Here is a 22,543-nt window from a genome sequence, read left to right on the forward strand (position 1 = left end):
CCCTTGCATTTTAATAAGTCATTTCTCATGACAGCTGGCTGTATGATCACCAGAGTTGCCCCATAGCCAGCTAAGAGCAACGGTGACAAAGCCTAATATGCAACTAACCTATGCAATTACTAACTCAAAGGTCACACAGATGCATGACACTCCTTAAAATTTAAGTCAGAATCAGGTCAAGTAAATCGGATAGATGACGCAATATGGGGTCCCCAGGAAATGACTAAAACGCGCTCCAAATGTTAGTGGCCATATTTAAAAGGATGGCCCTATTTGAACCCTGATAACTTTGGAAGACAGAATCCTAGAGATTCGTCGATGGTCTTGTTGGAATCGGGGTGCGGAAACCTATGGGGGCCTTGGTAGACACTCTGCCAGAGGTCTTTACTTGGGAGATATTTGACTCCAGGGGACAGCTCGGTCATGTACAGTAGGTTTGTTGCCCCTGGGCAACACGCCTCATGACAGCACGTTAACGCTCATGAAAGGGTTTTTCAGTTAACCGCCTGAAAGCAACGGTGAGAGAAGCAAACACGTACATAACCCTTGCATTTTAATAAGTCAGTTCTCATGACAGCTGGCTGTATGATCACCAGAGTTGCCCTATAGCCTGCTAAGAGCAACGGTGACAAAGCCTAATATGCAACTAACCTATGCAATTACTAACTCAAAGGTCACACAGATGCATGACACTCCTTAAAATTTAAGTCGGAATAAGGTCAAGTAAATCGGATAGATGACGCAATATGGGGTCCCCAGGAAATGACTAAAACGTGCTTCAAACTTTAGTGGCCATATTTAAAAGGATGGTCCTATTTGAACCCCGATAACTTTGGAAGGCAGGATCCTAGAGATTCATCGATGGTCTCGTTGGAATCGGGGTGCGGAAATCTATGGGGGCCTTGGTAGACACTCTGCCAGAGGTCTTTACTTGGGAGATATTTGACTCCAGGGGACAGCTCGGTCATGTACAGTAGGTTTGTTGCCCCTGGGCAACACGCCTCATGACAGCACGTTAACGCTCATGAAAGGGTTTTGCAGTTAACCGCCTGAAAGCAACGGTGAGAGAAGCAAACACGTACATAACCCTTGCATTTTAATAAGTCAGTTCTCATGACAGCTGGCTGTATGATCACCAGAGTTGCCCCATAGCCAGCTAAGAGCAATGGTGACAAAGCCTAATATGCAACTAACCTATGCAATTACTAACTCAAAGGTCACACAGATGCATGACACTCCTTAAAATTTAAGTCGGAATCAGGTCAAGTAAATCGGATAGATGACGCAATATGGGGTCCCCAGGAAATGACTAAAACGCGCTCCAAACGTTAGTGGCCATATTTAAAAGGATGGCCCTATTTGAACCCCGATAACTTTGAAAGGCAGGATCCTAGAGATTCGTCAATGGTCTCGTTGGAATCGGGGTGCGGAAATCTATGGGGGCCTTGGTAGACACTCTGCCAGAGGTCTTTACTTGGGAGATATTTGACTCCAGGGGACAGCTCGGTCATGTACAGTAGGTTTGTTGCCCCTGGGCAACACGCCTCATGACAGCACGTTAACGCTCATGAAAGGGTTTTGCAGTTAACCGCCTGAAAGCAACGGTGAGAGAAGCAAACACGTACATAACCCTTGCATTTTAATAAGTAAGTTCTCATGACAGCTGGCTGTATGATCACCAGTGTTGGCCCATAGCCAGCTAAGAGCAATGGTGACAAAGCCTAATATGCAACTAACCTATGCAATTACTAACTCAAAGGTCACACAGATGCATGACGCTCCTTAAAATTTAAGTCGGAATCAGGTCAAGTAAATCGGATAGATGACGCAATATGGGGTCCCCAGGAAATGACTAAAACGCGCTCCAAACGTTAGTGGCCATATTTAAAAGGATTGCCCTATTTGAACCCCGATAACTTTGGAAGGCAGGATCCTAGAGATTCGTCGATGGTCTCGTTGGAATCGGGGTGCGGAAATCTATGGGGGCCTTGGTAGACACTCTGCTAGAGGTCTTTACTTGGGAGATATTTGACTCCAGGGGACAGCTCGGTCATGTACAGTAGGTTTGTTGTCCCTAGGCAACACACCTCATGACAGCACGTTAACGCTCATGAAAGGGTTTTGCAGTTAACCGCCTGAAAGCAACGGTGAGAGAAGCAAACACGTACATAACCCTTGCATTTTAATAAGTCAGTTCTCATGACAGCTGGCTGAATGATCACCAGAGTTGGCCCATAGCCAGCTAAGAGCAATGGTGACAAAGCCTAATATGCAACTAACCTATGCAATTACTAACTCAAAGGTCACACAGATGCATGACGCTCCTTAAAATTTAAGTCGGAATCAGGTCAAGTAAATCGGATAGATGACGCAATATGGGGTCCCCAGGAAATGACTAAAACGCGCTCCAAACGTTAGTGGCCATATTTAAAAGGATTGCCCTATTTGAACCCCGATAACTTTGGAAGGCAGGATCCTAGAGATTCGTCGATGGTCTCGTTGGAATCGGGGTGCGGAAATCTATGGGGGCCTTGGTAGACACTCTGCTAGAGGTCTTTACTTGGGAGATATTTGACTCCAGGGGACAGCTCGGTCATGTACAGTAGGTTTGTTGTCCCTAGGCAACACACCTCATGACAGCACGTTAACGCTCATGAAAGGGTTTTGCAGTTAACCGCCTGAAAGCAACGGTGAGAGAAGCAAACACGTACATAACCCTTGCATTTTAATAAGTCAGTTCTCATGACAGCTGGCTGAATGATCACCAGAGTTGGCCCATAGCCAGCTAAGAGCAATGGTGACAAAGCCTAATATGCAACTAACCTATGCAATTACTAACTCAAAGGTCACACAGATGCATGACACTCCTTAAAATTTAAGTCGGAATCAGGTCAAGTAAATCGGATAGATGACGCAATATGGGGTCCCCAGGAAATGACTAAAACGCGCTCCAAACGTTAGTGGCCATATTTAAAAGGATTGCCCTATTCGAACCCCGATAACTTTGAAAGGCAGGATCCTAGAGATTCGTCGATGGTCTCGTTGGAATCGGGGTGCGGAAATCTATGGGGGCCTTGGTAGACACTCTGCTAGAGGTCTTTACTTGGGAGATATTTGACTCCAGGGGACAGCTCGGTCATGTACAGTAGATTTGTTGCCCCTGGGCAACACACCTCATGACAGCACGTTAACGCTCATGAAAGGGTTTTGCAGTTAACCGCCTGAAAGCAACGGTGAGAGAAGCAAACACGTACATAACCCTTGCATTTTAATAAGTCAGTTCTCATGACAGCTGGCTGTATGATCACCAGAGTTGCCCCATAGCCAGCTAAGAGCAACGGTGACAAAGCCTAATATGCAACTAACCTATGCAATTACTAACTCAAAGGTCACACAGATGCATGACACTCCTTAAAATTTAAGTCGGAATCAGGTCAAGTAAATCGGATAGATGACGCAATATGGGGTCCCCAGGAAATGACTAAAACGCGCTCCAAATGTTAGTGGCCATATTTAAAAGGATGGCCCTATTTGAACCCTGATAACTTTGGAAGACAGAATCCTAGAGATTCGTCGATGGTCTTGTTGGAATCGGGGTGCGGAAACCTATGGGGGCCTTGGTAGACACTCTGCCAGAGGTCTTTACTTGGGAGATATTTGACTCCAGGGGACAGCTCGGTCATGTACAGTAGGTTTGTTGCCCCTGGGCAACACGCCTCATGACAGCACGTTAACGCTCATGAAAGGGTTTTTCAGTTAACCGCCTGAAAGCAACGGTGAGAGAAGCAAACACGTACATAACCCTTGCATTTTAATAAGTCAGTTCTCATGACAGCTGGCTGTATGATCACCAGAGTTGCCCTATAGCCTGCTAAGAGCAACGGTGACAAAGCCTAATATGCAACTAACCTATGCAATTACTAACTCAAAGGTCACACAGATGCATGACACTCCTTAAAATTTAAGTCGGAATAAGGTCAAGTAAATCGGATAGATGACGCAATGTGGGGTCCCCAGGAAATGACTAAAACGTGCTTCAAACTTTAGTGGCCATATTTAAAAGGATGGTCCTATTTGAACCCCGATAACTTTGGAAGGCAGGATCCTAGAGATTCGTCGATGGTCTCGTTGGAATCGGGGTGCGGAAATCTATGGGGGCCTTGGTAGACACTCTGCCAGAGGTCTTTACTTGGGAGATATTTGACTCCAGGGGACAGCTCGGTCATGTACAGTAGGTTTGTTGCCCCTGGGCAACACGCCTCATGACAGCACGTTAACGCTCATGAAAGGGTTTTGCAGTTAACCGCCTGAAAGCAACGGTGAGAGAAGCAAACACGTACATAACCCTTGCATTTTAATAAGTCAGTTCTCATGACAGCTGGCTGTATGATCACCAGAGTTGCCCCATAGCCAGCTAAGAGCAATGGTGACAAAGCCTAATATGCAACTAACCTATGCAATTACTAACTCAAAGGTCACACAGATGCATGACACTCCTTAAAATTTAAGTCGGAATCAGGTCAAGTAAATCGGATAGATGACGCAATATGGGGTCCCCAGGAAATGACTAAAACGCGCTCCAAACGTTAGTGGCCATATTTAAAAGGATGGCCCTATTTGAACCCCGATAACTTTGAAAGGCAGGATCCTAGAGATTCGTCGATGGTCTCGTTGGAATCGGGGTGCGGAAATCTATGGGGGCCTTGGTAGACACTCTGCCAGAGGTCTTTACTTGGGAGATATTTGACTCCAGGGGACAGCTCGGTCATGTACAGTAGGTTTGTTGCCCCTGGGCAACACGCCTCATGACAGCACGTTAACGCTCATGAAAGGGTTTTGCAGTTAACCGCCTGAAAGCAACGGTGAGAGAAGCAAACACGTACATAACCCTTGCATTTTAATAAGTAAGTTCTCATGACAGCTGGCTGTATGATCACCAGTGTTGGCCCATAGCCAGCTAAGAGCAATGGTGACAAAGCCTAATATGCAACTAACCTATGCAATTACTAACTCAAAGGTCACACAGATGCATGACGCTCCTTAAAATTTAAGTCGGAATCAGGTCAAGTAAATCGGATAGATGACGCAATATGGGGTCCCCAGGAAATGACTAAAACGCGCTCCAAACGTTAGTGGCCATATTTAAAAGGATTGCCCTATTTGAACCCCGATAACTTTGGAAGGCAGGATCCTAGAGATTCGTCGATGGTCTCGTTGGAATCGGGGTGCGGAAATCTATGGGGGCCTTGGTAGACACTCTGCTAGAGGTCTTTACTTGGGAGATATTTGACTCCAGGGGACAGCTCGGTCATGTACAGTAGGTTTGTTGTCCCTAGGCAACACACCTCATGACAGCACGTTAACGCTCATGAAAGGGTTTTGCAGTTAACCGCCTGAAAGCAACGGTGAGAGAAGCAAACACGTACATAACCCTTGCATTTTAATAAGTCAGTTCTCATGACAGCTGGCTGAATGATCACCAGAGTTGGCCCATAGCCAGCTAAGAGCAATGGTGACAAAGCCTAATATGCAACTAACCTATGCAATTACTAACTCAAAGGTCACACAGATGCATGACGCTCCTTAAAATTTAAGTCGGAATCAGGTCAAGTAAATCGGATAGATGACGCAATATGGGGTCCCCAGGAAATGACTAAAACGCGCTCCAAACGTTAGTGGCCATATTTAAAAGGATTGCCCTATTTGAACCCCGATAACTTTGGAAGGCAGGATCCTAGAGATTCGTCGATGGTCTCGTTGGAATCGGGGTGCGGAAATCTATGGGGGCCTTGGTAGACACTCTGCTAGAGGTCTTTACTTGGGAGATATTTGACTCCAGGGGACAGCTCGGTCATGTACAGTAGGTTTGTTGTCCCTAGGCAACACACCTCATGACAGCACGTTAACGCTCATGAAAGGGTTTTGCAGTTAACCGCCTGAAAGCAACGGTGAGAGAAGCAAACACGTACATAACCCTTGCATTTTAATAAGTCAGTTCTCATGACAGCTGGCTGAATGATCACCAGAGTTGGCCCATAGCCAGCTAAGAGCAATGGTGACAAAGCCTAATATGCAACTAACCTATGCAATTACTAACTCAAAGGTCACACAGATGCATGACACTCCTTAAAATTTAAGTCGGAATCAGGTCAAGTAAATCGGATAGATGACGCAATATGGGGTCCCCAGGAAATGACTAAAACGCGCTCCAAACGTTAGTGGCCATATTTAAAAGGATTGCCCTATTCGAACCCCGATAACTTTGAAAGGCAGGATCCTAGAGATTCGTCGATGGTCTCGTTGGAATCGGGGTGCGGAAATCTATGGGGGCCTTGGTAGACACTCTGCTAGAGGTCTTTACTTGGGAGATATTTGACTCCAGGGGACAGCTCGGTCATGTACAGTAGATTTGTTGCCCCTGGGCAACACACCTCATGACAGCACGTTAACGCTCATGAAAGGGTTTTGCAGTTAACCGCCTGAAAGCAACGGTGAGAGAAGCAAACACGTACATAACCCTTGCATTTTAATAAGTCAGTTCTCATGACAGCTGGCTGTATGATCACCAGAGTTGCCCCATAGCCAGCTAAGAGCAACGGTGACAAAGCCTAATATGCAACTAACCTATGCAATTACTAACTCAAAGGTCACACAGATGCATGACACTCCTTAAAATTTAAGTCGGAATCAGGTCAAGTAAATCGGATAGATGACGCAATATGGGGTCCCCAGGAAATGACTAAAACGCGCTCCAAATGTTAGTGGCCATATTTAAAAGGATGGCCCTATTTGAACCCTGATAACTTTGGAAGACAGAATCCTAGAGATTCGTCGATGGTCTTGTTGGAATCGGGGTGCGGAAACCTATGGGGGCCTTGGTAGACACTCTGCCAGAGGTCTTTACTTGGGAGATATTTGACTCCAGGGGACAGCTCGGTCATGTACAGTAGGTTTGTTGCCCCTGGGCAACACACCTCATGACAGCACGTTAACGCTCATGAAAGGGTTTTTCAGTTAACCGCCTGAAAGCAACGGTGAGAGAAGCAAACACGTACATAACCCTTGCATTTTAATAAGTCAGTTCTCATGACAGCTGGCTGTATGATCACCAGAGTTGCCCTATAGCCTGCTAAGAGCAACGGTGACAAAGCCTAATATGCAACTAACCTATGCAATTACTAACTCAAAGGTCACACAGATGCATGACACTCCTTAAAATTTAAGTCGGAATAAGGTCAAGTAAATCGGATAGATGACGCAATGTGGGGTCCCCAGGAAATGACTAAAACGTGCTTCAAACTTTAGTGGCCATATTTAAAAGGATGGTCCTATTTGAACCCCGATAACTTTGGAAGGCAGGATCCTAGAGATTCGTCGATGGTCTCGTTGGAATCGGGGTGCGGAAATCTATGGGGGCCTTGGTAGACACTCTGCCAGAGGTCTTTACTTGGGAGATATTTGACTCCAGGGGACAGCTCGGTCATGTACAGTAGGTTTGTTGCCCCTGGGCAACACGCCTCATGACAGCACGTTAACGCTCATGAAAGGGTTTTGCAGTTAACCGCCTGAAAGCAACGGTGAGAGAAGCAAACACGTACATAACCCTTGCATTTTAATAAGTCAGTTCTCATGACAGCTGGCTGTATGATCACCAGAGTTGCCCCATAGCCAGCTAAGAGCAATGGTGACAAAGCCTAATATGCAACTAACCTATGCAATTACTAACTCAAAGGTCACACAGATGCATGACACTCCTTAAAATTTAAGTCGGAATCAGGTCAAGTAAATCGGATAGATGACGCAATATGGGGTCCCCAGGAAATGACTAAAACGCGCTCCAAACGTTAGTGGCCATATTTAAAAGGATGGCCCTATTTGAACCCCGATAACTTTGAAAGGCAGGATCCTAGAGATTCGTCGATGGTCTCGTTGGAATCGGGGTGCGGAAATCTATGGGGGCCTTGGTAGACACTCTGCCAGAGGTCTTTACTTGGGAGATATTTGACTCCAGGGGACAGCTCGGTCATGTACAGTAGGTTTGTTGCCCCTGGGCAACACGCCTCATGACAGCACGTTAACGCTCATGAAAGGGTTTTGCAGTTAACCGCCTGAAAGCAACGGTGAGAGAAGCAAACACGTACATAACCCTTGCATTTTAATAAGTAAGTTCTCATGACAGCTGGCTGTATGATCACCAGAGTTGGCCCATAGCCAGCTAAGAGCAATGGTGACAAAGCCTAATATGCAACTAACCTATGCAATTACTAACTCAAAGGTCACACAGATGCATGACGCTCCTTAAAATTTAAGTCGGAATCAGGTCAAGTAAATCGGATAGATGACGCAATATGGGGTCCCCAGGAAATGACTAAAACGCGCTCCAAACGTTAGTGGCCATATTTAAAAGGATTGCCCTATTTGAACCCCGATAACTTTGGAAGGCAGGATCCTAGAGATTCGTCGATGGTCTCGTTGGAATCGGGGTGCGGAAATCTATGGGGGCCTTGGTAGACACTCTGCTAGAGGTCTTTACTTGGGAGATATTTGACTCCAGGGGACAGCTCGGTCATGTACAGTAGGTTTGTTGTCCCTAGGCAACACACCTCATGACAGCACGTTAACGCTCATGAAAGGGTTTTGCAGTTAACCGCCTGAAAGCAACGGTGAGAGAAGCAAACACGTACATAACCCTTGCATTTTAATAAGTCAGTTCTCATGACAGCTGGCTGAATGATCACCAGAGTTGGCCCATAGCCAGCTAAGAGCAATGGTGACAAAGCCTAATATGCAACTAACCTATGCAATTACTAACTCAAAGGTCACACAGATGCATGACACTCCTTAAAATTTAAGTCGGAATCAGGTCAAGTAAATCGGATAGATGACGCAATATGGGGTCCCCAGGAAATTACTAAAACGCGCTCCAAACGTTAGTGGCCATATTTAAAAGGATTGCCCTATTCGAACCCCGATAACTTTGAAAGGCAGGATCCTAGAGATTCGTCGATGGTCTCGTTGGAATCGGGGTGCGGAAATCTATGGGGGCCTTGGTAGACACTCTGCTAGAGGTCTTTACTTGGGAGATATTTGACTCCAGGGGACAGCTCGGTCATGTACAGTAGATTTGTTGCCCCTGGGCAACACACCTCATGACAGCACGTTAACGCTCATGAAAGGGTTTTGCAGTTAACCGCCTGAAAGCAACGGTGAGAGAAGCAAACACGTACATAACCCTTGCATTTTAATAAGTCAGTTCTCATGACAGCTGGCTGTATGATCACCAGAGTTGCCCCATAGCCAGCTAAGAGCAACGGTGACAAAGCCTAATATGCAACTAACCTATGCAATTACTAACTCAAAGGTCACACAGATGCATGACACTCCTTAAAATTTAAGTCGGAATCAGGTCAAGTAAATCGGATAGATGACGCAATATGGGGTCCCCAGGAAATGACTAAAACGCGCTCCAAATGTTAGTGGCCATATTTAAAAGGATGGCCCTATTTGAACCCTGATAACTTTGGAAGACAGAATCCTAGAGATTCGTCGATGGTCTTGTTGGAATCGGGGTGCGGAAACCTATGGGGGCCTTGGTAGACACTCTGCCAGAGGTCTTTACTTGGGAGATATTTGACTCCAGGGGACAGCTCGGTCATGTACAGTAGGTTTGTTGCCCCTGGGCAACACGCCTCATGACAGCACGTTAACGCTCATGAAAGGGTTTTTCAGTTAACCGCCTGAAAGCAACGGTGAGAGAAGCAAACACGTACATAACCCTTGCATTTTAATAAGTCAGTTCTCATGACAGCTGGCTGTATGATCACCAGAGTTGCCCTATAGCCTGCTAAGAGCAACGGTGACAATGCCTAATATGCAACTAACCTATGCAATTACTAACTCAAAGGTCACACAGATGCATGACACTCCTTAAAATTTAAGTCGGAATAAGGTCAAGTAAATCGGATAGATGACGAAATGTGGGGTCCCCAGGAAATGACTAAAACGTGCTCCAAACGTCAGTGGCCATATTTAAAAGATGGCCCTATTTGAACCCCGATAACTTTGGAAGACAGGATCCTAGAGATTCGTCGATGGTCTCCTTGGAATCGGGGTGCGGAAATCTATGGGGGCCTTGGTAGACACTCTGCCAGAGGTCTTTACTTGGGAGATATTTGACTCCAGGGGACAGCTCGGTCATGTAGAGTAGGTTTGTTGCCCCTGGGCAACACACCTCATGACAGCACGTTAACGCTCATGAAAGGGTTTTGCAGTTAACCGCCTGAAAGCAACGGTGAGAGAAGCAAACAGATACATAACCCTTGCATTTTAATAAGTCAGTTCTCATGACAGCTGGCTGTATGATCACCAGAGTTGCCCCATAGCCAGCTATGAGCAATGGTGACAAAGCCTAATATGCAACTAACCTATACAATTACTAACTCAAAGGTCACACAGATGCATGACACTCCTTAAAATTTAAGTCGGAATCAGGTCAAGTAAATCGGATAGATGACGCAATATGGGGTCCCCAGGAAATGACTAAAACGCGCTCCAAACTTTAGTGGCCATATTTAAAAGGATGGCCCAATTTGAACCCCGATAACTTTGGAAGGCAGGATCCTAGAGATTCGTCGATGGTCTCGTTGGAATCGGGGTGCGGAAATCTATGGGGGCCTTGGTAGACACTCTGCCAGAGGTCTTTACTTGGGAGATATTTGACTCCAGGGGACAGCTCGGTCATGTACAGTAGGTTTGTTGCCCCTGGGCAACACACCTCATGACAGCACGTTAACGCTCATGAAAGGGTTTTGCAGTTAACCGCCTGAAAGCAACGGTGAGAGAAGCAAACACGTACATAACCCTTGCATTTTAATAAGTCAGTTCTCATGACAGCTGGCTGAATGATCACCAGAGTTGGCCCATAGCCAGCTAAGAGCAATGGTGACAAAGCCTAATATGCAACTAACCTATGCAATTACTAACTCAAAGGTCACACAGATGCATGACACTCCTTAAAATTTAAGTCGGAATCAGGTCAAGTAAATCGGATAGATGACGCAATATGGGGTCCCCAGGAAATGACTAAAACGCGCTCCAAACGTTAGTGGCCATATTTAAAAGGATTGCCCTATTCGAACCCCGATAACTTTGAAAGGCAGGATCCTAGAGATTCGTCGATGGTCTCGTTGGAATCGGGGTGCGGAAATCTATGGGGGCCTTGGTAGACACTCTGCCAGAGGTCTTTACTTGGGAGATATTTGACTCCAGGGGACAGCTCGGTCATGTACAGTAGATTTGTTGCCCCTGGGCAACACACCTCATGACAGCACGTTAACGCTCATGAAAGGGTTTTGCAGTTAACCGCCTGAAAGCAACGGTGAGAGAAGCAAACACGTACATAACCCTTGCATTTTAATAAGTCAGTTCTCATGACAGCTGGCTGTATGATCACCAGAGTTGCCCCATAGCCAGCTAAGAGCAACGGTGACAAAGCCTAATATGCAACTAACCTATGCAATTACTAACTCAAAGGTCACACAGATGCATGACACTCCTTAAAATTTAAGTCGGAATCAGGTCAAGTAAATCGGATAGATGACGCAATATGGGGTCCCCAGGAAATGACTAAAACGCGCTCCAAATGTTAGTGGCCATATTTAAAAGGATGGCCCTATTTGAACCCTGATAACTTTGGAAGACAGAATCCTAGAGATTCGTCGATGGTCTTGTTGGAATCGGGGTGCGGAAACCTATGGGGGCCTTGGTAGACACTCTGCCAGAGGTCTTTACTTGGGAGATATTTGACTCCAGGGGACAGCTCGGTCATGTACAGTAGGTTTGTTGCCCCTGGGCAACACGCCTCATGACAGCACGTTAACGCTCATGAAAGGGTTTTTCAGTTAACCGCCTGAAAGCAACGGTGAGAGAAGCAAACACGTACATAACCCTTGCATTTTAATAAGTCAGTTCTCATGACAGCTGGCTGTATGATCACCAGAGTTGCCCTATAGCCTGCTAAGAGCAACGGTGACAAAGCCTAATATGCAACTAACCTATGCAATTACTAACTCAAAGGTCACACAGATGCATGACACTCCTTAAAATTTAAGTCGGAATAAGGTCAAGTAAATCGGATAGATGACGCAATGTGGGGTCCCCAGGAAATGACTAAAACGTGCTCCAAACGTCAGTGGCCATATTTAAAAGATGGCCCTATTTGAACCCCGATAACTTTGGAAGACAGGATCCTAGAGATTCGTCGATGGTCTCCTTGGAATCGGGGTGCGGAAATCTATGGGGGCCTTGGTAGACACTCTGCCAGAGGTCTTTACTTGGGAGATATTTGACTCCAGGGGACAGCTCGGTCATGTAGAGTAGGTTTGTTGCCCCTGGGCAACACACCTCATGACAGCACGTTAACGCTCATGAAAGGGTTTTGCAGTTAACCGCCTGAAAGCAACGGTGAGAGAAGCAAACAGATACATAACCCTTGCATTTTAATAAGTCAGTTCTCATGACAGCTGGCTGTATGATCACCAGAGTTGCCCCATAGCCAGCTATGAGCAATGGTGACAAAGCCTAATATGCAACTAACCTATACAATTACTAACTCAAAGGTCACACAGATGCATGACACTCCTTAAAATTTAAGTCGGAATCAGGTCAAGTAAATCGGATAGATGACGCAATATGGGGTCCCCAGGAAATGACTAAAACGCGCTCCAAACTTTAGTGGCCATATTTAAAAGGATGGCCCAATTTGAACCCCGATAACTTTGGAAGGCAGGATCCTAGAGATTCGTCGATGGTCTCGTTGGAATCGGGGTGCGGAAATCTATGGGGGCCTTGGTAGACACTCTGCCAGAGGTCTTTACTTGGGAGATATTTGACTCCAGGGGACAGCTCGGTCATGTACAGTAGGTTTGTTGCCCCTGGGCAACACGCCTCATGACAGCACGTTAACGCTCATGAAAGGGTTTTGCAGTTAACCGCCTGAAAGCAACGGTGAGAGAAGCAAACACGTACATAACCCTTGCATTTTAATAAGTCAGTTCTCATGACAGCTGGCTGTATGATCACCAGAGTTGCCCCATAGCCAGCTAAGAGCAACGGTGACAAAGCCTAATATGCAACTAACCTATGCAATTACTAACTCAAAGGTCACACAGATGCATGACACTCCTTAAAATTTAAGTCGGAATCAGGTCAAGTAAATCGGATAGATGACGCAATATGGGGTCCCCAGGAAATGACTAAAACGTGCTCCAAACGTCAGTGGCCATATTTAAAAGGATGGCCCTGTTTGAACCCCGATAACTTTGGAAGACAGGATCCTAGAGATTCGTCGATGGTCTCATTGGAACCGCGGTGCGGAAATCTATGGTGGCCTTGGTAGACACTCTGCCAGAGATCTTTACTTGGGAGATATTTGACTCCAGGGGACAGCTCGGTCATGTACAGTAGGTTTGTTGCCCCTGGGCAACACACCTCATGACAGCACGTTAACGCTCATGAAAGGGTTTTGCAGTTAACCGCCTGAAAGCAAAGGTGAGAGAAGCAAACACATACATAACCCTTGCATTTTAATAAGTCAGTTCTCATGACAGCTGGCTGTATGATCACCAGAGTTGGCCCATAGCCAGCTAAGAGCAATGGTGACAAAGCCTAATATGCAACTAACCTATGCAATTACTAACTCAAAGGTCACACAGATGCATGACACTCCTTAAAATTTAAGTCGGAATCAGGTCAAGTAAATCGGATAGATGACGCAATATGGGGTCCCCAGGAAATGACTAAAACGCGCTCCAAACGTTAGTGGCCATATTTAAAAGGATTGCCCTATTCGAACCCCGATAACTTTGAAAGGCAGGATCCTAGAGATTCGTCGATGGTCTCGTTGGAATCGGGGTGCGGAAATCTATGGGGGCCTTGGTAGACACTCTGCTAGAGGTCTTTACTTGGGAGATATTTGACTCCAGGGGACAGCTCGGTCATGTACAGTAGATTTGTTGCCCCTGGGCAACACACCTCATGACAGCACGTTAACGCTCATGAAAGGGTTTTGCAGTTAACCGCCTGAAAGCAACGGTGAGAGAAGCAAACACGTACATAACCCTTGCATTTTAATAAGTCAGTTCTCATGACAGCTGGCTGTATGATCACCAGAGTTGCCCCATAGCCAGCTAAGAGCAACGGTGACAAAGCCTAATATGCAACTAACCTATGCAATTACTAACTCAAAGGTCACACAGATGCATGACACTCCTTAAAATTTAAGTCGGAATCAGGTCAAGTAAATCGGATAGATGACGCAATATGGGGTCCCCAGGAAATGACTAAAACGCGCTCCAAACGTTAGTGGCCATATTTAAAAGGATGGCCCTATTTGAACCCCGATAACTTTGAAAGGCAGGATCCTAGAGATTCGTCGATGGTCTCGTTGGAATCGGGGTGCGGAAATCTATGGGGGCCTTGGTAGACACTCTGCCAGAGGTCTTTACTTGGGAGATATTTGACTCCAGGGGACAGCTCGGTCATGTACAGTAGGTTTGTTGCCCCTGGGCAACACGCCTCATGACAGCACGTTAACGCTCATGAAAGGGTTTTGCAGTTAACCGCCTGAAAGCAACGGTGAGAGAAGCAAACACGTACATAACCCTTGCATTTTAATAAGTAAGTTCTCATGACAGCTGGCTGTATGATCACCAGAGTTGGCCCATAGCCAGCTAAGAGCAATGGTGACAAAGCCTAATATGCAACTAACCTATGCAATTACTAACTCAAAGGTCACACAGATGCATGACGCTCCTTAAAATTTAAGTCGGAATCAGGTCAAGTAAATCGGATAGATGACGCAATATGGGGTCCCCAGGAAATGACTAAAACGCGCTCCAAACGTTAGTGGCCATATTTAAAAGGATTGCCCTATTTGAACCCCGATAACTTTGGAAGGCAGGATCCTAGAGATTCGTCGATGGTCTCGTTGGAATCGGGGTGCGGAAATCTATGGGGGCCTTGGTAGACACTCTGCTAGAGGTCTTTACTTGGGAGATATTTGACTCCAGGGGACAGCTCGGTCATGTACAGTAGGTTTGTTGTCCCTAGGCAACACACCTCATGACAGCACGTTAACGCTCATGAAAGGGTTTTGCAGTTAACCGCCTGAAAGCAACGGTGAGAGAAGCAAACACGTACATAACCCTTGCATTTTAATAAGTCAGTTCTCATGACAGCTGGCTGAATGATCACCAGAGTTGGCCCATAGCCAGCTAAGAGCAATGGTGACAAAGCCTAATATGCAACTAACCTATGCAATTACTAACTCAAAGGTCACACAGATGCATGACACTCCTTAAAATTTAAGTCGGAATCAGGTCAAGTAAATCGGATAGATGACGCAATATGGGGTCCCCAGGAAATGACTAAAACGCGCTCCAAACGTTAGTGGCCATATTTAAAAGGATTGCCCTATTCGAACCCCGATAACTTTGAAAGGCAGGATCCTAGAGATTCGTCGATGGTCTCGTTGGAATCGGGGTGCGGAAATCTATGGGGGCCTTGGTAGACACTCTGCTAGAGGTCTTTACTTGGTAGATATTTGACTCCAGGGGACAGCTCGGTCATGTACAGTAGATTTGTTGCCCCTGGGCAACACACCTCATGACAGCACGTTAACGCTCATGAAAGGGTTTTGCAGTTAACCGCCTGAAAGCAACGGTGAGAGAAGCAAACACGTACATAACCCTTGCATTTTAATAAGTCAGTTCTCATGACAGCTGGCTGTATGATCACCAGAGTTGCCCCATAGCCAGCTAAGAGCAACGGTGACAAAGCTTAATATGCAACTAACCTATGCAATTACTAACTCAAAGGTCACACAGATGCATGACACTCCTTAAAATTTAAGTCGGAATCAGGTCAAGTAAATCGGATAGATGACGCAATATGGGGTCCCCAGGAAATGACTAAAACGCGCTCCAAATGTTAGTGGCCATATTTAAAAGGATGGCCCTATTTGAACCCTGATAACTTTGGAAGACAGAATCCTAGAGATTCGTCGATGGTCTTGTTGGAATCGGGGTGCGGAAACCTATGGGGGCCTTGGTAGACACTCTGCCAGAGGTCTTTACTTGGGAGATATTTGACTCCAGGGGACAGCTCGGTCATGTACAGTAGGTTTGTTGCCCCTGGGCAACACGCCTCATGACAGCACGTTAACGCTCATGAAAGGGTTTTTCAGTTAACCGCCTGAAAGCAACGGTGAGAGAAGCAAACACGTACATAACCCTTGCATTTTAATAAGTCAGTTCTCATGACAGCTGGCTGTATGATCACCAGAGTTGCCCTATAGCCTGCTAAGAGCAACGGTGACAAAGCCTAATATGCAACTAACCTATGCAATTACTAACTCAAAGGTCACACAGATGCATGACACTCCTTAAAATTTAAGTCGGAATAAGGTCAAGTAAATCGGATAGATGACGCAATGTGGGGTCCCCAGGAAATGACTAAAACGTGCTTCAAACTCTAGTGGCCATATTTAAAAGGATGGTCCTATTTGAACCCCGATAACTTTGGAAGGCAGGATCCTAGAGATTCGTCGATGGTCTCGTTGGAATCGGGGTGCGGAAATCTATGGGGGCCTTGGTAGACACTCTGCCAGAGGTCTTTACTTGGGAGATATTTGACTCCAGGGGACAGCTCGGTCATGTACAGTAGGTTTGTTGCCCCTGGGCAACACGCCTCATGACAGCACGTTAACGCTCATGAAAGGGTTTTGCAGTTAACCGCCTGAAAGCAACGGTGAGAGAAGCAAACACGTACATAACCCTTGCATTTTAATAAGTCAGTTCTCATGACAGCTGGCTGTATGATCACCAGAGTTGCCCCATAGCCAGCTAAGAGCAATGGTGACAAAGCCTAATATGCAACTAACCTATGCAATTACTAACTCAAAGGTCACACAGATGCATGACACTCCTTAAAATTTAAGTCGGAATCAGGTCAAGTAAATCGGATAGATGACGCAATATGGGGTCCCCAGGAAATGACTAAAACGCGCTCCAAACGTTAGTGGCCATATTTAAAAGGATGGCCCTATTTGAACCCCGATAACTTTGAAAGGCAGGATCCTAGAGATTCGTCGATGGTCTCGTTGGAATCGGGGTGCGGACATCTATGGGGGCCTTGGTAGACACTCTGCCAGAGGTCTTTACTTGGGAGATATTTGACTCCAGGGGACAGCTCGGTCATGTACAGTAGGTTTGTTGCCCCTGGGCAACACGCCTCATGACAGCACGTTAACGCTCATGAAAGGGTTTTGCAGTTAACCGCCTGAAAGCAACGGTGAGAGAAGCAAACACGTACATAACCCTTGCATTTTAATAAGTAAGTTCTCATGACAGCTGGCTGTATGATCACCAGAGTTGGCCCATAGCCAGCTAAGAGCAATGGTGACAAAGCCTAATATGCAACTAACCTATGCAATTACTAACTCAAAGGTCACACAGATGCATGACGCTCCTTAAAATTTAAGTCGGAATCAGGTCAAGTAAATCGGATAGATGACGCAATATGGGGTCCCCAGGAAATGACTAAAACGCGCTCCAAACGTTAGTGGCCATATTTAAAAGGATTGCCCTATTTGAACCCCGATAACTTTGGAAGGCAGGATCCTAGAGATTCGTCGATGGTCTCGTTGGAATCGGGGTGCGGAAATCTATGGGGGCCTTGGTAGACACTCTGCTAGAGGTCTTTACTTGGGAGATATTTGACTCCAGGGGACAGCTCGGTCATGTACAGTAGGTTTGTTGTCCCTAGGCAACACACCTCATGACAGCACGTTAACGCTCATGAAAGGGTTTTGCAGTTAACCGCCTGAAAGCAACGGTGAGAGAAGCAAACACGTACATAACCCTTGCATTTTAATAAGTCAGTTCTCATGACAGCTGGCTGAATGATCACCAGAGTTGGCCCATAGCCAGCTAAGAGCAATGGTGACAAAGCCTAATATGCAACTAACCTATGCAATTACTAACTCAAAGGTCACACAGATGCATGACACTCCTTAAAATTTAAGTCGGAATCAGGTCAAGTAAATCGGATAGATGACGCAATATGGGGTCCCCAGGAAATTACTAAAACGCGCTCCAAACGTTAGTGGCCATATTTAAAAGGATTGCCCTATTCGAACCCCGATAACTTTGAAAGGCAGGATCCTAGAGATTCGTCGATGGTCTCGTTGGAATCGGGGTGCGGAAATCTATGGGGGCCTTGGTAGACACTCTGCTAGAGGTCTTTACTTGGGAGATATTTGACTCCAGGGGACAGCTCGGTCATGTACAGTAGATTTGTTGCCCCTGGGCAACACACCTCATGACAGCACGTTAACGCTCATGAAAGGGTTTTGCAGTTAACCGCCTGAAAGCAACGGTGAGAGAAGCAAACACGTACATAACCCTTGCATTTTAATAAGTCAGTTCTCATGACAGCTGGCTGTATGATCACCAGAGTTGCCCCATAGCCAGCTAAGAGCAACGGTGACAAAGCCTAATATGCAACTAACCTATGCAATTACTAACTCAAAGGTCACACAGATGCATGACACTCCTTAAAATTTAAGTCGGAATCAGGTCAAGTAAATCGGATAGATGACGCAATATGGGGTCCCCAGGAAATGACTAAAACGCGCTCCAAATGTTAGTGGCCATATTTAAAAGGATGGCCCTATTTGAACCCTGATAACTTTGGAAGACAGAATCCTAGAGATTCGTCGATGGTCTTGTTGGAATCGGGGTGCGGAAACCTATGGGGGCCTTGGTAGACACTCTGCCAGAGGTCTTTACTTGGGAGATATTTGACTCCAGGGGACAGCTCGGTCATGTACAGTAGGTTTGTTGCCCCTGGGCAACACGCCTCATGACAGCACGTTAACGCTCATGAAAGGGTTTTTCAGTTAACCGCCTGAAAGCAACGGTGAGAGAAGCAAACACGTACATAACCCTTGCATTTTAATAAGTCAGTTCTCATGACAGCTGGCTGTATGATCACCAGAGTTGCCCTATAGCCTGCTAAGAGCAACGGTGACAAAGCCTAATATGCAACTAACCTATGCAATTACTAACTCAAAGGTCACACAGATGCATGACACTCCTTAAAATTTAAGTCGGAATAAGGTCAAGTAAATCGGATAGATGACGAAATGTGGGGTCCCCAGGAAATGACTAAAACGTGCTCCAAACGTCAGTGGCCATATTTAAAAGATGGCCCTATTTGAACCCCGATAACTTTGGAAGACAGGATCCTAGAGATTCGTCGATGGTCTCCTTGGAATCGGGGTGCGGAAATCTATGGGGGCCTTGGTAGACACTCTGCCAGAGGTCTTTACTTGGGAGATATTTGACTCCAGGGGACAGCTCGGTCATGTAGAGTAGGTTTGTTGCCCCTGGGCAACACACCTCATGACAGCACGTTAACGCTCATGAAAGGGTTTTGCAGTTAACCGCCTGAAAGCAACGGTGAGAGAAGCAAACAGATACATAACCCTTGCATTTTAATAAGTCAGTTCTCATGACAGCTGGCTGTATGATCACCAGAGTTGCCCCATAGCCAGCTATGAGCAATGGTGACAAAGCCTAATATGCAACTAACCTATACAATTACTAACTCAAAGGTCACACAGATGCATGACACTCCTTAAAATTTAAGTCGGAATCAGGTCAAGTAAATCGGATAGATGACGCAATATGGGGTCCCCAGGAAATGACTAAAACGCGCTCCAAACTTTAGTGGCCATATTTAAAAGGATGGCCCAATTTGAACCCCGATAACTTTGGAAGGCAGGATCCTAGAGATTCGTCGATGGTCTCGTTGGAATCGGGGTGCGGAAATCTATGGGGGCCTTGGTAGACACTCTGCCAGAGGTCTTTACTTGGGAGATATTTGACTCCAGGGGACAGCTCGGTCATGTACAGTAGGTTTGTTGCCCCTGGGCAACACACCTCATGACAGCACGTTAACGCTCATGAAAGGGTTTTGCAGTTAACCGCCTGAAAGCAACGGTGAGAGAAGCAAACACGTACATAACCCTTGCATTTTAATAAGTCAGTTCTCATGACAGCTGGCTGAATGATCACCAGAGTTGGCCCATAGCCAGCTAAGAGCAATGGTGACAAAGCCTAATATGCAACTAACCTATGCAATTACTAACTCAAAGGTCACACAGATGCATGACACTCCTTAAAATTTAAGTCGGAATCAGGTCAAGTAAATCGGATAGATGACGCAATATGGGGTCCCCAAGAAATGACTAAAACGCGCTCCAAACGTTAGTGGCCATATTTAAAAGGATTGCCCTATTCGAACCCCGATAACTTTGAAAGGCAGGATCCTAGAGATTCGTCGATGGTCTCGTTGGAATCGGGGTGCGGAAATCTATGGGGGCCTTGGTAGACACTCTGCTAGAGGTCTTTACTTGGGAGATATTTGACTCCAGGGGACAGCTCGGTCATGTACAGTAGATTTGTTGCCCCTGGGCAACACACCTCATGACAGCACGTTAACGCTCATGAAAGGGTTTTGCAGTTAACCGCCTGAAAGCAACGGTGAGAGAAGCAAACACGTACATAACCCTTGCATTTTAATAAGTCAGTTCTCATGACAGCTGGCTGTATGATCACCAGAGTTGCCCCATAGCCAGCTAAGAGCAACGGTGACAAAGCCTAATATGCAACTAACCTATGCAATTACTAACTCAAAGGTCACACAGATGCATGACACTCCTTAAAATTTAAGTCGGAATCAGGTCAAGTAAATCGGATAGATGACGCAATATGGGGTCCCCAGGAAATGACTAAAACGCGCTCCAAATGTTAGTGGCCATATTTAAAAGGATGGCCCTATTTGAACCCTGATAACTTTGGAAGACAGAATCCTAGAGATTCGTCGATGGTCTTGTTGGAATCGGGGTGCGGAAACCTATGGGGGCCTTGGTAGACACTCTGCCAGAGGTCTTTACTTGGGAGATATTTGACTCCAGGGGACAGCTCGGTCATGTACAGTAGGTTTGTTGCCCCTGGGCAACACGCCTCATGACAGCACGTTAACGCTCATGAAAGGGTTTTTCAGTTAACCGCCTGAAAGCAACGGTGAGAGAAGCAAACACGTACATAACCCTTGCATTTTAATAAGTCAGTTCTCATGACAGCTGGCTGTATGATCACCAGAGTTGCCCCATAGCCAGCTAAGAGCAACGGTGACAAAGCCTAATATGCAACTAACCTATGCAATTACTAACTCAAAGGTCACACAGATGCATGACACTCCTTAAAATTTAAGTCGGAATCAGGTCAAGTAAATCGGATAGATGACGCAATATGGGGTCCCCAGGAAATGACTAAAACGCGCTCCAAATGTTAGTGGCCATATTTAAAAGGATGGCCCTATTTGAACCCTGATAACTTTGGAAGACAGAATCCTAGAGATTCGTCGATGGTCTTGTTGGAATCGGGGTGCGGAAACCTATGGGGGCCTTGGTAGACACTCTGCCAGAGGTCTTTACTTGGGAGATATTTGACTCCAGGGGACAGCTCGGTCATGTACAGTAGGTTTGTTGCCCCTGGGCAACACGCCTCATGACAGCACGTTAACGCTCATGAAAGGGTTTTTCAGTTAACCGCCTGAAAGCAACGGTGAGAGAAGCAAACACGTACATAACCCTTGCATTTTAATAAGTCAGTTCTCATGACAGCTGGCTGTATGATCACCAGAGTTGCCCTATAGCCTGCTAAGAGCAACGGTGACAAAGCCTAATATGCAACTAACCTATGCAATTACTAACTCAAAGGTCACACAGATGCATGACACTCCTTAAAATTTAAGTCGGAATAAGGTCAAGTAAATCGGATAGATGACGCAATGTGGGGTCCCCAGGAAATGACTAAAACGTGCTCCAAACGTCAGTGGCCATATTTAAAAGATGGCCCTATTTGAACCCCGATAACTTTGGAAGACAGGATCCTAGAGATTCGTCGATGGTCTCCTTGGAATCGGGGTGCGGAAATCTATGGGGGCCTTGGTAGACACTCTGCCAGAGGTCTTTACTTGGGAGATATTTGACTCCAGGGGACAGCTCGGTCATGTAGAGTAGGTTTGTTGCCCCTGGGCAACACACCTCATGACAGCACGTTAACGCTCATGAAAGGGTTTTGCAGTTAACCGCCTGAAAGCAACGGTGAGAGAAGCAAACAGATACATAACCCTTGCATTTTAATAAGTCAGTTCTCATGACAGCTGGCTGTATGATCACCAGAGTTGCCCCATAGCCAGCTATGAGCAATGGTGACAAAGCCTAATATGCAACTAACCTATACAATTACTAACTCAAAGGTCACACAGATGCATGACACTCCTTAAAATTTAAGTCGGAATCAGGTCAAGTAAATCGGATAGATGACGCAATATGGGGTCCCCAGGAAATGACTAAAACGCGCTCCAAACTTTAGTGGCCATATTTAAAAGGATGGCCCAATTTGAACCCCGA

At 46.0% G+C, this 22,543-nt stretch overlaps 1 protein-coding gene across 1 annotated transcript in view; it reads left to right on the forward strand.

Annotated features, from left to right (window-relative positions):
- LOC142289832 (uncharacterized) overlaps positions 1-22,543 on the forward strand; it is a 509,301-nt gene that overhangs the window by 282,233 nt on the left and 204,525 nt on the right. The window lies entirely within an intron of this gene.

Source organism: Anomaloglossus baeobatrachus, chromosome 2 (genome assembly GCF_048569485.1).
Source record: "Anomaloglossus baeobatrachus isolate aAnoBae1 chromosome 2, aAnoBae1.hap1, whole genome shotgun sequence".
Lineage (NCBI taxonomy): Eukaryota > Metazoa > Chordata > Amphibia > Anura > Aromobatidae > Anomaloglossus > Anomaloglossus baeobatrachus.